The following is a 12576-nucleotide window of genomic DNA, read 5'->3' on the forward strand; positions in this document are numbered from 1 at the left end:
CGGCCTGGGGAGAAGAAACCTCCATGCTAGTCTGAAGGGTGAAGCCCAACCAAAAAGGGACAACCAATATAGGAAGTGCCTGACTATCCAAGTCTCAGCTTCAATCAAAACAGTAGGTCTTGTAGGGGGTTTAGTTTCAATTTGAAAACACGAGCGCCACAGGAGACCATGGAATCCAGAGTCCACATACCTCAACTTCAATGAAAGTGCTTTTAGATGCTTTTATAGGTGTGTGTATGTTTCGTGTTTTTAGGATTTAGAAGGTTCCCCTCTCCCAAAGGGAAGACAAGCCAAAGACGTTATGATAAAGGAAAGGCACACTAGGCTTGGCCTACTACTGGAAAGAGTGGTAGTGGATCGGACAATGTTACCAACATCTGAACTAAGGGAGAAGGAAAGCTTGGCCAGATCACTTCTGGCTGCACGCTAGATGTAGATGGCAGTTAGAAAGTTAAGCAAATGTTGCATCCTCAAGGGAGACAAAGAGCATCTAAGGACCAAAGTCCATGGGAGGGTTGGTGGACCAATTGGACAACACCATGGACGTAATGGGGGCAGGTTGAGGAAGTGGCCCTAAAGCAATGTGACTTCCAGGTCGATACTGATCAGTGCACCTTGTGAAACACAATAGTTGAAATTCAAATTCCTAGAAGGTGGGTAACTATGATTGTGAGATAACTTGCCACATAAAATTGAAATATTTAGGCGGTAACATGTTCATAAACAAACTGACTTGATCATCATCTAACTTTGATAGGCCAGTTGTGGCAAATTCAGTGAATAGATGCCACTACTCTGCCAACTTAACAGTCAAACCATGCCTCTTAGTGATTTTGAACTCTTGGAGTTCGTGGTCAAGGTTTATACTTGGAGTACAATCACGAGCAGCATAGCAGTCAAGTAGATGTGCCCAACGCTTAGATGCAAGGTCAAAATGTTGAAGTTATGAATGAAACTCAAGTATAAGGACATGTATGAGCTGGACTATGCCTATTGGCATTTCTGCTCTTCCAAGAGTGGACAACCTGATATGAGAACTACCAGGTCAGGTTGGAGTTCTTGCCTTTTAATGAGTTCCCACAAGCCTTGTGGATCCAAGACATGCCGTATCAAATTTGACCAAGTAGTAAAGTTAGACTCGTCGAAACAAGTCCTATCCATAAAACATTCATGGTTGATACAAATGCATGGATGGCTGTGTGAGGAATAGGATAAGTAGATGGTGTGAAATAAAAAGTGACTAGGTGCTACATGCCGCATCAAAGTGTCAAGCATGGTGAATCTAGGTGTTTTTCCCAAGTGAGATGATTAACCAATGTGTGGTGCATGTGCTAAAAAGGTGTACGTTGGTGTACTACGCCTTGGCATATTGGCATATCATGTAGCCACCTATGAGATGCAGGGATGTGCAAGAATTGATCTGCACAAGTGAGATACATTAGCATGTAGTTTTTCATTAGAGCTTGGTTTGGAGAGAAACTCCCACCACAATTATAGCGACACCATCCAACTAAGTAGTGATATGACCTATGTGATATGTGCCTAATGTGTTGCAAGCCCCAGTACAGTAAATTGTGAAGGATTTTGTGAAATGGTTGGGATTGTTGAGCCACTAACATTAGCATTTGCAATCAAACATAATTATGGTGCATTAACCACTAATTTAGTCTCCTTCAAACTGACCCAAAAAGTAATTAATACAAAATTACCAAAAAATAGAAGGCTTTATTTTTTAAAGTTGGACAAATGCACCCCCAAAGCCACTAATATTAGGATTTGCACTCGGACATAATTATGGTGCATTAGCCACTGATTTAATCTCCTTAAAACAGCCCCAAATGCAATTAATGCAAAATTACCGAGAAATAGAAGGCTTTATTTTTTACAATAGGACAAATGCACCCCCCATCCTCTATAAATAGGAGTCTTGTGTTTGTGGATCCTTATTTCCTCATTTTTAGCCAACTGCATCTTCAACCCTCTCCTCACCCACCATCGGCCACACCCCTTCCGGGGTTCATTGCCAATTAGTGGAATTTGTAAGAGTGCTAACCCTATTGTCCACTATAGTTGATCACTCATGTGACCATAGTTGCCTAGAGTTTTAAAAATAGGAAAATGGAAATGCATTTCAAAGTTGCAAGACAGAGTTTTGGCCCCAGACCAAAACAAAGAGACGAAAAAACAAGTTTTATGTCTATTTCTAGGAATATTTTAATATTAGATATATATGCAAGGGTAATACCATTTGTAACTTAATCTCTATACCAAAATGCTTAAATTCTTCAACAATATAGAATATGCATATAACATTGTGGGAGCTTTCGCTCAACCGCCAAGACCCACGGACCGCTTATTGTTTCAAGCATTCCAAGCCGAGCACTAATGGCTACCTCTCACATAGCCAATGAGCCATCCATATCTACGGGTGTAGCGAGCTTACCTCCATGCCGTTCGAGTTACCTCCTCTCCCGCGCACCCCGGTAGCTCCACGATCCAAGTGCAAGCTTCAAGCAAGCTCCATCCTCAAGCTCCACGCTCCAAGCTCCATTGCCGCAAGCAAGACAAGAGAAGAGAAGAGAAGAGAAGAAAAGAGGAGAAGATGCAGAGCTTCTCCTCCTCGATCCCTCATCCTCACACACTCACTCCCTCACACTCACACTCCCTCTCTCAAGCACAAGCTCAAGCAAGCAAGAACAAAAAGAAGAAGAAGAAGAGGAGAGCTACTTTTGGCCACACACAAGAATAAGCTTCTCATTCACTTTTCAACTTTATATACAAAACCCTAAATCCCTTTTGGGCGGTCATCCCCTTTTCCCCTTTTTACATGGCCGGCCGTAGCCTAGGCCATTTTTCCCATTGTCCTTCTATCTTCCTAGCTTTCTTTCCACCGCCCGTCTACATTTACAAATTGCATGGGTGAGAGCCCGGCGCTCCTTGAATTAAACCACGATGCACTTGCGCTCTTTTACAATAGTTTGACTTGCGCTTTTCCTCGTGCGCCTTTGTCTTTCGTTTCTCTTTGCCTTGGCCTTTGTCTTTATCTTCTATTTTGGCTTTCCGGATTTTCCACCGCCTGGCACTCTTTTACAAGATCTCAAGGAGCGCCTTTGTATTTTAAAATGCACCTTTCCCCTTTTGCATTTGCCTTGGACTTTTAAGGTTGCCCTTGCGCTTCTGGCATTTTCTCCTCTTCTTTCTTTAGTCGAGCTACCTTTTTTCCGCCTTTGCCCGCGTCTTTTTTATTTCCTTTTGCTTTCTTCGTGTTGGGGTTAACATTACCCCCCTCCTAGACGAGTGCCAGTCCCATGGCACTCACCGTCGTAGGTAGCACGCTGTAGCATGCACCGAAGATGTGGGTGACAAGGACGCCTGTGGTTTCCATGGAGGAGTATTGGTGGTGGTGTGGCAGAAGGTCCTGGGGGCCTGTTGGTGGCCAAGGTGGTTGGTGAAAGGTTGTTGGAGTTGGTGGTAGAGCTATTCTGTGTTGGGGGTTGCATTGATGGCCAACACAAGTGTTGGTTTGTTGGAGATTCTGCACATGACGATTCTGTGCGGGCTTGTCGGATGGTAAGGGATAAGCATTCAGAGTTGAGTGTTGATGAAGAGCGAACAATACCTTATACCTGCAATTGGAAAACCTCGCATGTGGTCTCTCCCTAAGGGTAGTGCTAGTCTTCTCTATTGTGCACAAGACATATTTTGATTAGTTTGGAAGACAGGTCGAACTCTAAGCAAGCCTGGAGTATTGTCCTGCACTTGAGGACCCAAACTGTGGATATACTTCGGTGCAGATATTATGTGAGTGCTTGTGCATACTTAGATATTACGTAGTTAGAAGACCACGGGCTAGTTTCTCATAACAATGCGTGGATGAAGCAAAGTTGTCCATGTGGGGAAGAAGTCCATGTGAAGGTATATGAGACATCCTTGGCATTGTGACTGCATGACGTAGCACAATTGAATACAAGGACACCGTACTTTCCGTAGCTGGAAACTATTGGACTTGCTTGATAAGTACGGTGTACTTTTCATGGCCAATTGTGCGGTGCTTATCACCACTGACTGCAATGGTACTAAGGCAGAGTGCAAGAGAGAATTGTGCAAGTGGGTCAAGGTGACAGGTCTAACCATAAGCGAGACAAGCTCCCCAGGTGTGTGCTGCCCTTGATGTGCCCTGAACAATTGTGGGTGATGCTGAAGGCTAGGGAACTAGGGACGGAGCCAGTCGAACAAGGTCACCGGACGTACCTAATTTGAGGACCCCTAGGTGTTGTGCTGTGCTCGTGGATGCTTCTTATCTTTTCATTCGTTTCTTTTTCTTTTGTTTTCTTCTTCTTCTTCTTCTTCTTCTTTTTCTTTTGGGAACTTGCCTGAGTACAACTATTACAATATATTGAGGCTATCAGCCTTCCAATGGGTTGGAAAATGTCAAGCTTCGAAGACTCAGGAAATTGATATTATAGTGATGATTGTGCCCCAGCCTCGTTGTTAGAGAAGCAGTTGTCGAGATGGGGAGATACACTTGAGATATTGCAAACCTCCTCGCGACACACGCGATGTTGGCACGATTGAGGTAACGACCACCGTGAGCCAACTATAGAGCTTGACCCAGAAAGGGAGCGTGGCCCATGAATGTGCTTTGGGCCATGCGATGTGGGTGGTCGGCAAGGGTGATTTTTGCTTTCGGCAGCGTGGCTTTGCCGCGGCTCGTTGTGGGGTTGTTGGTGTTGCGGTGATCGGGCATTGAACACTTTCGCACAAGGACCTGTATTATCCTGCATCCACTTATCGCTTCATAAAAGTACATGCATGGTATATGCCGCAACTATAGTAAACCAGTGCAATGCAAGGAGACATCACTTCTCTGGATTCTATGGTGTTGACTTAGATATTTATCACCTGCGCTTGATTAGCTTTTTCTTTTACTAAAGACGTGAAATATATTAAACGCAGATATGAAAAGTTCATACACTTCGGGAACATGTCAACACTTAACCATTTAAAGGCAAAAAGTCTTGGCCAGGTAGAATTTGATAAGCCCTTTATACATCATGGGGCTACTCTATTTGTACGAGGCGGGGCGATTCTGGGTAGCCGGGTGATTGGGGCTCTGCTGGTGTGGGGCTCCTGTGGGGTTGGGTAGGGAACATGTCGGCCGGGACATGAATGGTGTAGTCCCGGCCCGCTACTGTTTCCAGAATGTCTTTAAACAATTCATTAAATTCTTCCCTTTCCCGAGCTGCCCTTTCTGTCCTTGAGCATCTAGGGCCCGAGCGTGAGTTGGGGGTTTGTACCACTAGTGCTGCCACCTGTTGCGCGTTTTGAGTTTCGACTTTCTTGACTCGAGGATTCTTCGGCCTTCGCCCTGGACAGTGTCGCTTAGGGCCTCGCTTCTTGGCATACCTCTTGAGGGTGGGCACATAGCGCTCCGGTGGAGGGGCGCGTACCACATACTCCCGTCGTTTGCGAAGAGCGTCTTTGCATGCCAGATGTCCATGGTTCTCCATGTGATCCGTCAAAAAAGGAAGCCTGCAAGATGCAATCCAAGGGTTAGACTTGGATATAGGATACAACTGTTTGCATGGAATGGATTTTAGTGTGGTTTATCAAGCGTATATGACAAGAAGGGGAGGGGTGAGGCATGCGGTGTTTGTTGTAGAGGTATGGCCCCCATGCTGATGTTCGCGTTGCCTTCAGTCATTAGCGGATATTAGTTTATGCTAAGTCGCGTGGACTGGTTGTCGTGGAGTGGGACAGGGCACATCCTCCAAAGGATAGACCAAAAAGGGAAGAAGGTGTATAGAAAGGGACTACACCCTGTCTACACCATCAGAGTTGTTGGTCAAGGCTTTCTATGGCGGCAATGTGGGATGCATGCCCTTCACTTGGAGGTGGGGATGGTCACACGGCTTTTAAATGCATGATGAGAGGAGGACATGAAGAGCTTAGTTTATCTGACCCAACTCTTCTCCCTGCGCTTGACTATCATTGCTTGTGTGTGTTGATATTGTTTATACACGGTGACACAAAAAGTAGTATTTATTTATATACATATTTGTGAATCCATGTCACTTCATGAGGATAAGAACCAAGTGTAGAACTCAGGGTTCTACCGAAGCGTAGCACACGCATCTAGTATTCGCAGCAGCTTACTTAATACCGATAGATATTTTGCCACGTCGAGTAGCATGGAACCTTGACCGAGTCTACTGGCAATATGTAACTCCTCCTCAGTGAGAACCTTATCAATCAAAGGGCCCTCTAGTCTAGTTTCAGCTAAGTTCGTACCCCGAATTTCAGTTAGCACTCGAAAGGAAGTTGGTGCTAGATAGGTTGGGTCCTTTTGAGACCGCCATTTGGCCAATCGCTCTTCTGAGACTGTCATGATCTGAGCCCCTAGTTCGGCCATTACAACGCGGCTTTCGCACCAACGCTGCTCAAATTGACTCTGGCCTACTGACAGTCGCTTTAGTTGCTCTATGTCTACGAGATTCGGTCGGCAGAGCATTTCATTGAACGTGACGGTTAAGCGCAGTTCATCAGCCTCCTCATCAAAGATGAGTCGCATGCGTTCATGTAGGAGCCTGTCGTAGTACTCGTTAAGATGTTCTTGCTCTTCCCATGATAGAGGAAAGGTCAAGTAATCTCCAAGCTGCTCCTTGGGGATTGTGCCCATGTCTGCAAGGACGTAGACACGTGCGACCACTTTGAGCTTAGCATCCAACTCAGTTAAGCATTCTGTGACACTTCTATGTTCAACAAGGGCTTGCTCGGTTGCTATCTCATGCAAAGTTCTAAGAGTTTCCTTAGGCTTTAGCATAGCTGGGGGCTCAGGCCTAGATGAGCAAGATTGGTCAACGCTAGGATTTCTTATGCTCTTGGGATTCTCACGTTCCTCCCGAGGTTTTGCTGCTATTTTGTCATGGTTCTTCTCGGATGTGACTGTTATGACCTTGTCACCCTGTTGTGACAGCATTGTATCCACTCTTAATTGATCAATGTAAGTTCTATTGTCAGTGGATAGAGTGTTGCAAGAAACTGTTGATGGCAACGGTTGCTTTGGTTTTTCAGAGCACACGGGTGCATCTGAGGGTTCACCGCTATTAGGAGAGGCATTAACGAGTTCATTGGTGGATGGACTCGATGCTTTAATCCCCAGTTCTCCATCGCTCTTGGTCTCAATGCTCTTGGGGTCCACAACCACCTGTGATTGTTGTTGCCTTCGTTGTTTTCTCCTCTTTTTCTTGGTCAATGAAGGTGCATCGCTCTATGACTCAGGACCCTGAACTAGATCAGCCGTTGATGTGCTTGGTTGGACCTCAGCATTCTCTTCCTCTAGTGTGTCCTTACGGGACATGGCCGTGGCCTGCTAAATAGCCTTTGCTAGGTTGTGAGAGTGCAATTACCTCCCTTTTCGGAGAGTCTAGCTCTTCAGCCAACTCCCTTGAGTTTAACTCCTCCAGCCTAGGCTTTAGGCACTCTGAAAGTGCTGGAATTTTTGAGGAAGTTGGTTGCGACACCTCTTCTATAGATAAACTACTAAGGACACCATCCGCAAGGGGTCTTGTCACGGCTAAGGGCTGTGACTGCTGTGATTCCTAATTGGAAGTAGGAGCAGCTAGTTTAGTGGGTTGGCTACCCTTGGTGGGTTGCAGTGTCAAGTCCTTAGGGCAATTAGAAGTGGTCGTTGCTCTTAGAGCATTCCCTTGTGTAGGCCGAGTATCAGTTGAGCTAGCCACCTTAGGTTGCATAGGCATATCCTTAGGCCGAGAGCCACAGATGGTGTCGTGTCCTGCCTCTTGGACATTTGGAAGCTTTGATGTAGGTCGAGATTGGGATTGAATAGCCGCACCTGACGAGTGTTGTGCTTCCTGTGTCCGTGTAGGGGAAGAGGGTGCAGAAGACTTAGGACTCCTAAGTGGCTTTGACACTGGCTTGGAGATTTGCTCGTAGCTGTTAGATAATTGTGCTATTTGCTTTGTTGAGCGCTCAACCTTGCCCTGAGCAGTGTTGTGCCTATGATGCTTGCTATCCTCTTGGGGAATCAAAGGCGCCTTGGGCACTAGCGGCTTCTACATATCTTCAACGATTACATCTGGCATCTGCTTGTCGAGCACGGTAGGCCGAGGATCTACCCTCCGATTGGTCCCGTTTGGTTTCTTGATTTCGACCATGAGGGGCTCGGTCACTCCACAGTTGTTGACTCAAGACTTGGTTTTTCGCTTAGATCTCCTCCTACGCTTCCTTGCTCCTGATACGAACTGGCCTTCAGTCGACCACGGAGGTTTAGCAAGGGGTTTTGGCACCCAAATCCATCGGTTGCCTGCATAATACCCTTGAGCCCGAAGCCATGTTTTGGATATCCATAGTGGCGTTGTCCTAGCTCTCCCTCGATGCTTGTTTCGATAAGGCTTGGGCTTCTTTTGGGGTCTCCTACGATATTTGTACGTCCAACGCCTATCCTTGGCATTGTCTCTTGACCATCTTGGTTCAGGCATGGCCCCACTCACTGGCTCTCGTTGTTCGACCTGTGCTTGTGTGAATTCTTCCAACAAGTCCTTGTTCTCGTTAATGGGCTTGACTATTACGTCAGCACCTTCCTTGCCTTTCCCCCGAGGTTTGCCGAGGTCACCCTTGCTAAAGGTCGTGACTATCCTCACACCTGGTAATGTCAAGTGTATCCTCTGAGCTACGTAGTCCGCCTCACACTTGGTAGCCTTTTTGAAGGGCCTTCCTAGGAGGATTTCCTTTCCACCATTCTCGCTATTGGAAGGAACATAGAACAGGAGTGGCAAGCTTTCTGTTTCAATTGTTACAAGGATTCTGCACTTCCCTAGAAGTGCTTGTGGATGTTCCCCGTAAGGATTAAGAGTTGCATCAGTCGGTGTGAGCTCTGGTTGGCCTAGTACGGTCCACGATTCATAGGTCAAGATATTAAAATCTGCTCCTTCATCAATTTGAGCATCAATAGTATGCTCTCTTTTCGCGGTGAGTTTAACCCTAAGATAAGCAGGTGATACTATGTCTTCATCTTCCTGGTCTTGGCTTGTAAATTTGAGCCTTCTGATAGATGCCCTTGAGTTCTCGACTGCACGACCAGATGTGGATTCTCCACTGCTGTCTTGGATCGTCAGTGCAGTGCTATTCAAGGTACATCTCTCGTCAAGAGTGTCATGTCTAGTCATCTTGGCATTTGTAGCTTGCTGATGTTGTATTTCGTTCTGACTAGACATGGTATGAACACAATGTCTTTGTGTTCTCGTGGTGTGGCCTTTTTGCCCTTAATGGCTAGATTGGCCCATTGATGTTCTAGGGTCTCTGTTTCTCTTTGTTCGGGCATGGGCTTTTGGTTGCTCTATTGCAAGTGAGGCTCCATGCTCGTGTAGAGCCATTGCTACACTCAGGTCCAATTTGAAGGACCTGTCACAGTGCGCGTTTTCTCTCCAACCTACCCGGGGGAGGTTCCGGGGGAGGTGCGGAGGGGGCAGAGCCCCCCTCTGCGGGGGTCCGGGAGGGGCACCCCCCCCCCCCCGACCCACAGGGCTGTTACGGTAGAAGCCATGCACAATTTGGAGGACCGTTTATAGCCAAATTTGAACCACTTACTCCCAGTTTCAGCCCGGTAATGGATCTATAATATGGTTTCGTCTCTATATGGTTTCTCGGTTAATTTCACTGTCTTCAGGTTAAAATTTGAGAAAATCTAAATTCGGCCTAACAGGTCTGAATTGCAGGGTCTGAGTGGGTCACTCGGACGGGCCGAGGCACATGGGCCGAGAGCTAAGTTCGAATGATTCAGACGAATTCGGACGAGGTCACTCGGCCGGGCCGAGGCACTTGGGCCGAGGGCCGAATGTGGGACGTGGCCGAGGGCCGAATTTGAGTCTCGGACGGGTTTTTCCTCGGACGGTCCAAGGCCGGCTAGGGTTTGTCCGAGTGGACCGGGTGGTCCGAGGGCCGAGTCTGGGCCTCGGACCAGAGTCGACGTGACTCGGACGCGCCGAACGCCACCCGTGTTTTTGCCGCAGCTCGCAAAATTCGACGTGCAGGGCGCTGGGGGTCTTCTCCCTTGTCGTGCAACTCCAGATTGATCCTACTACTGTAGGGGGAGGTGTAGAATTACCTGGGCTAGCCGAAGATCTCCCTCATGCCAAGATTGAAGCGGATCTTCTCGCCAAGCTTTCCTCTTCTCTCCTGCTCTCCTGAAACCCTGCAATGCACAACGTGGCCTTTCTTGCCACTTCTGGGCCTTATACCCTCTTCCAGGTATGGTATTGGTACCTCCAATAACTCACTTACCGACCTTAGGCATCACAAGTAAGTTTTTTACCACTTTTGCACGATTCTTGCCCTGTTTCTGCCCTGTTTTGCAACAGTAATCCTAATGCTTATTTTCTTTGATTTTCTTTGTTTTCTCCTACTCTAATGCATCCAAATTACAAAGTAAATACCTATATTACTCCATCTCACAATATAAATCTCAAGAAAAACAACAAACCTACTTGCCAAGGAGATCGAATACCATCTTGAACCCCCTCGCTTCCTACCTATCTCAAGCACCAGTTCGGAGCAAACCCTACTTTGATGCTCGATTCGAAGCGCGCAAGCGCTCAAGGCTTGAATCCGTTTGTCTCGGCAATGGAACCAAAATGTGGGAGCTTTCGCTCAACCGCCAAGACCTACGGACCGCTTATTGTTTCAAGCATTCCAAGCCGAGCACTAATGGCTACCTCTCACATAGCCGACGCGCCATCCATATCTACGGGTGTAGCGAGCTTACCTCCATGCCGTTCGAGTTACCTCCTCTCTCGCACACCCCGGTAGCTCCACGATCCAAGTGCAAGCTTCAAGCAAGCTCCATCCTCAAGCTCCACGCTCCAAGCTCCATTGCCGCAAGCAAGACAAGAGAAGAGAAGAAGAGAGAAGAAGATGGAGAGCTTCTCCTCCTCGATCCCTCACCCTCACACACTCACTCCCTCACACTCTCACACTCCCTCTCTCAAGCACAAGCTCAAGCAAGCAAGAACAAGAAGAAGAAGAAGAAGAAGAGGAGAGCTACTTTTGGCCACACACAAGAATGAGCTTCTCATTCACTTTTCAACTTTATATACAAAACCCTAAATCTCTTTTGGACAGTCATCCCCTTTTTACATGGCCGGCCGTAGCCTAGACCCTTTTTCCCATTGTCCTTCTATCTTCCTAGCTTTCTTTCCACCGCCTGTCTACATTTACAAATTGCACGGGTGAGAGCCCAGCGCTTCTTGAATTAAACCATGATGCGCTTGCGCTCTTTTACAATAGTTTGACTTGCGCATTTCCTCGTGCGCCTTTGTCTTCCATTTCTCTTTGCCTTGGCCTTTGTCTTTATCTTCTATTTTGGCTTTCCGGATTTTCCACCGCCTGGCACTCTTTTACAAGATCTCAGGGAGCGCCTTTGTATTTTAAAATGCACCTTTTCCCTTTTGCATTTGCCTTGGACTTTTAAGGTTGCCCTTGCACTTCTGGCCTTTTCTCCTCTTCTTTCTTTAGTCGAGCTACCTTTTTTCCGCCTTTGCCCCGCGTCTTTTTTATTTTCTTTTGCTTTCTTCGTGTTGGGGTTAACAAACATTAGAAGAGATTTGACGAGTATGCCATGAATAATGATGTCAAAAATAACACTCATAGACGCATATTATCATTTATGTCATACAATCTCCAAAAAGAGAGTACTCGGTGAACAATGACACGTAAAATAAATGCATGCAACATCATCCAAATGCCAACGATCCATGACCATTATCATCAAGCCTACGAAGTACAATGTAGAATGTACTGCCAAAATGATCATGATCTCAATTCTCAGATCTATCTAGTATAAATCATGATGCATCTACTATCATCTATGATCTAAAGAGAGTCACTCTATATCATCCAAAGGCATCTCCTTTGTCTTGTCCTCCTCAAGGCTATTATCAGCAGCACTAGTACTACTAGTAGAGGAACAAGAGGCATCACCATCATCATCCTCATGAAACTGTACGCTCAAAGTGTACACGACGCAAAGTGTATGTCTGTGTATGTCTCCACCTCGAAGATGTCGCAATCTGTGAACCTCCAAGCAGTCTCCATGATCAGCAATCTGGAAACCTATAATCAGAATAACTGAAAGTGTGTGGAGGCTCGGCAGAAACTGGCTGACTGCATGTGTTGTGCCACGTGGCACTTGCGATAACTGCTTCCTGCTGACGTCACTTGCTGTACTGCCACGTGTCCTGCCTGCTGCAACTGCACAGAAATCTGCCACGTGGATATTCTGCCTGCTCCACCACACAAAATTGCTCACAAATGCATATGACTACCTATCTAGGGGATGACAATCTCTAACACCCCCTCTCAGATTGTGGACAAGGCATAAGGCTAAAGGATCTGGATTGTTGTCGAAGTAAATCCTAAGGAAGCGCCTTCGTAAACAAGTTTGCAAGATTGTCCTCTAACTTGCAGTAGACCAGATCAATAGTCTCATTCAGAAGCTTCTCCCAAATGAAATGGTACTGGATCTCGATGTGCTTCGTCCTAGTATGAAACACGCGGTTT

The 12576-nt window shown here is 46.6% G+C and overlaps 1 protein-coding gene across 2 annotated transcripts in view; it reads right to left on the reverse strand.

Moving 5' to 3' along the window:
- Positions 1 to 12576, reverse strand: part of LOC148039757 (Methyltransferase MT-A70 family protein) — a 231150-nt gene that overhangs the window by 176481 nt on the left and 42093 nt on the right. The window lies entirely within an intron of this gene.

This window comes from Lygodium microphyllum, chromosome 2, assembly GCF_053477565.2.
Source record: "Lygodium microphyllum isolate KBCC chromosome 2, Lygodium_microphyllum_v1.1.10, whole genome shotgun sequence".
Classification (NCBI taxonomy): domain Eukaryota; kingdom Viridiplantae; phylum Streptophyta; class Polypodiopsida; order Schizaeales; family Lygodiaceae; genus Lygodium; species Lygodium microphyllum.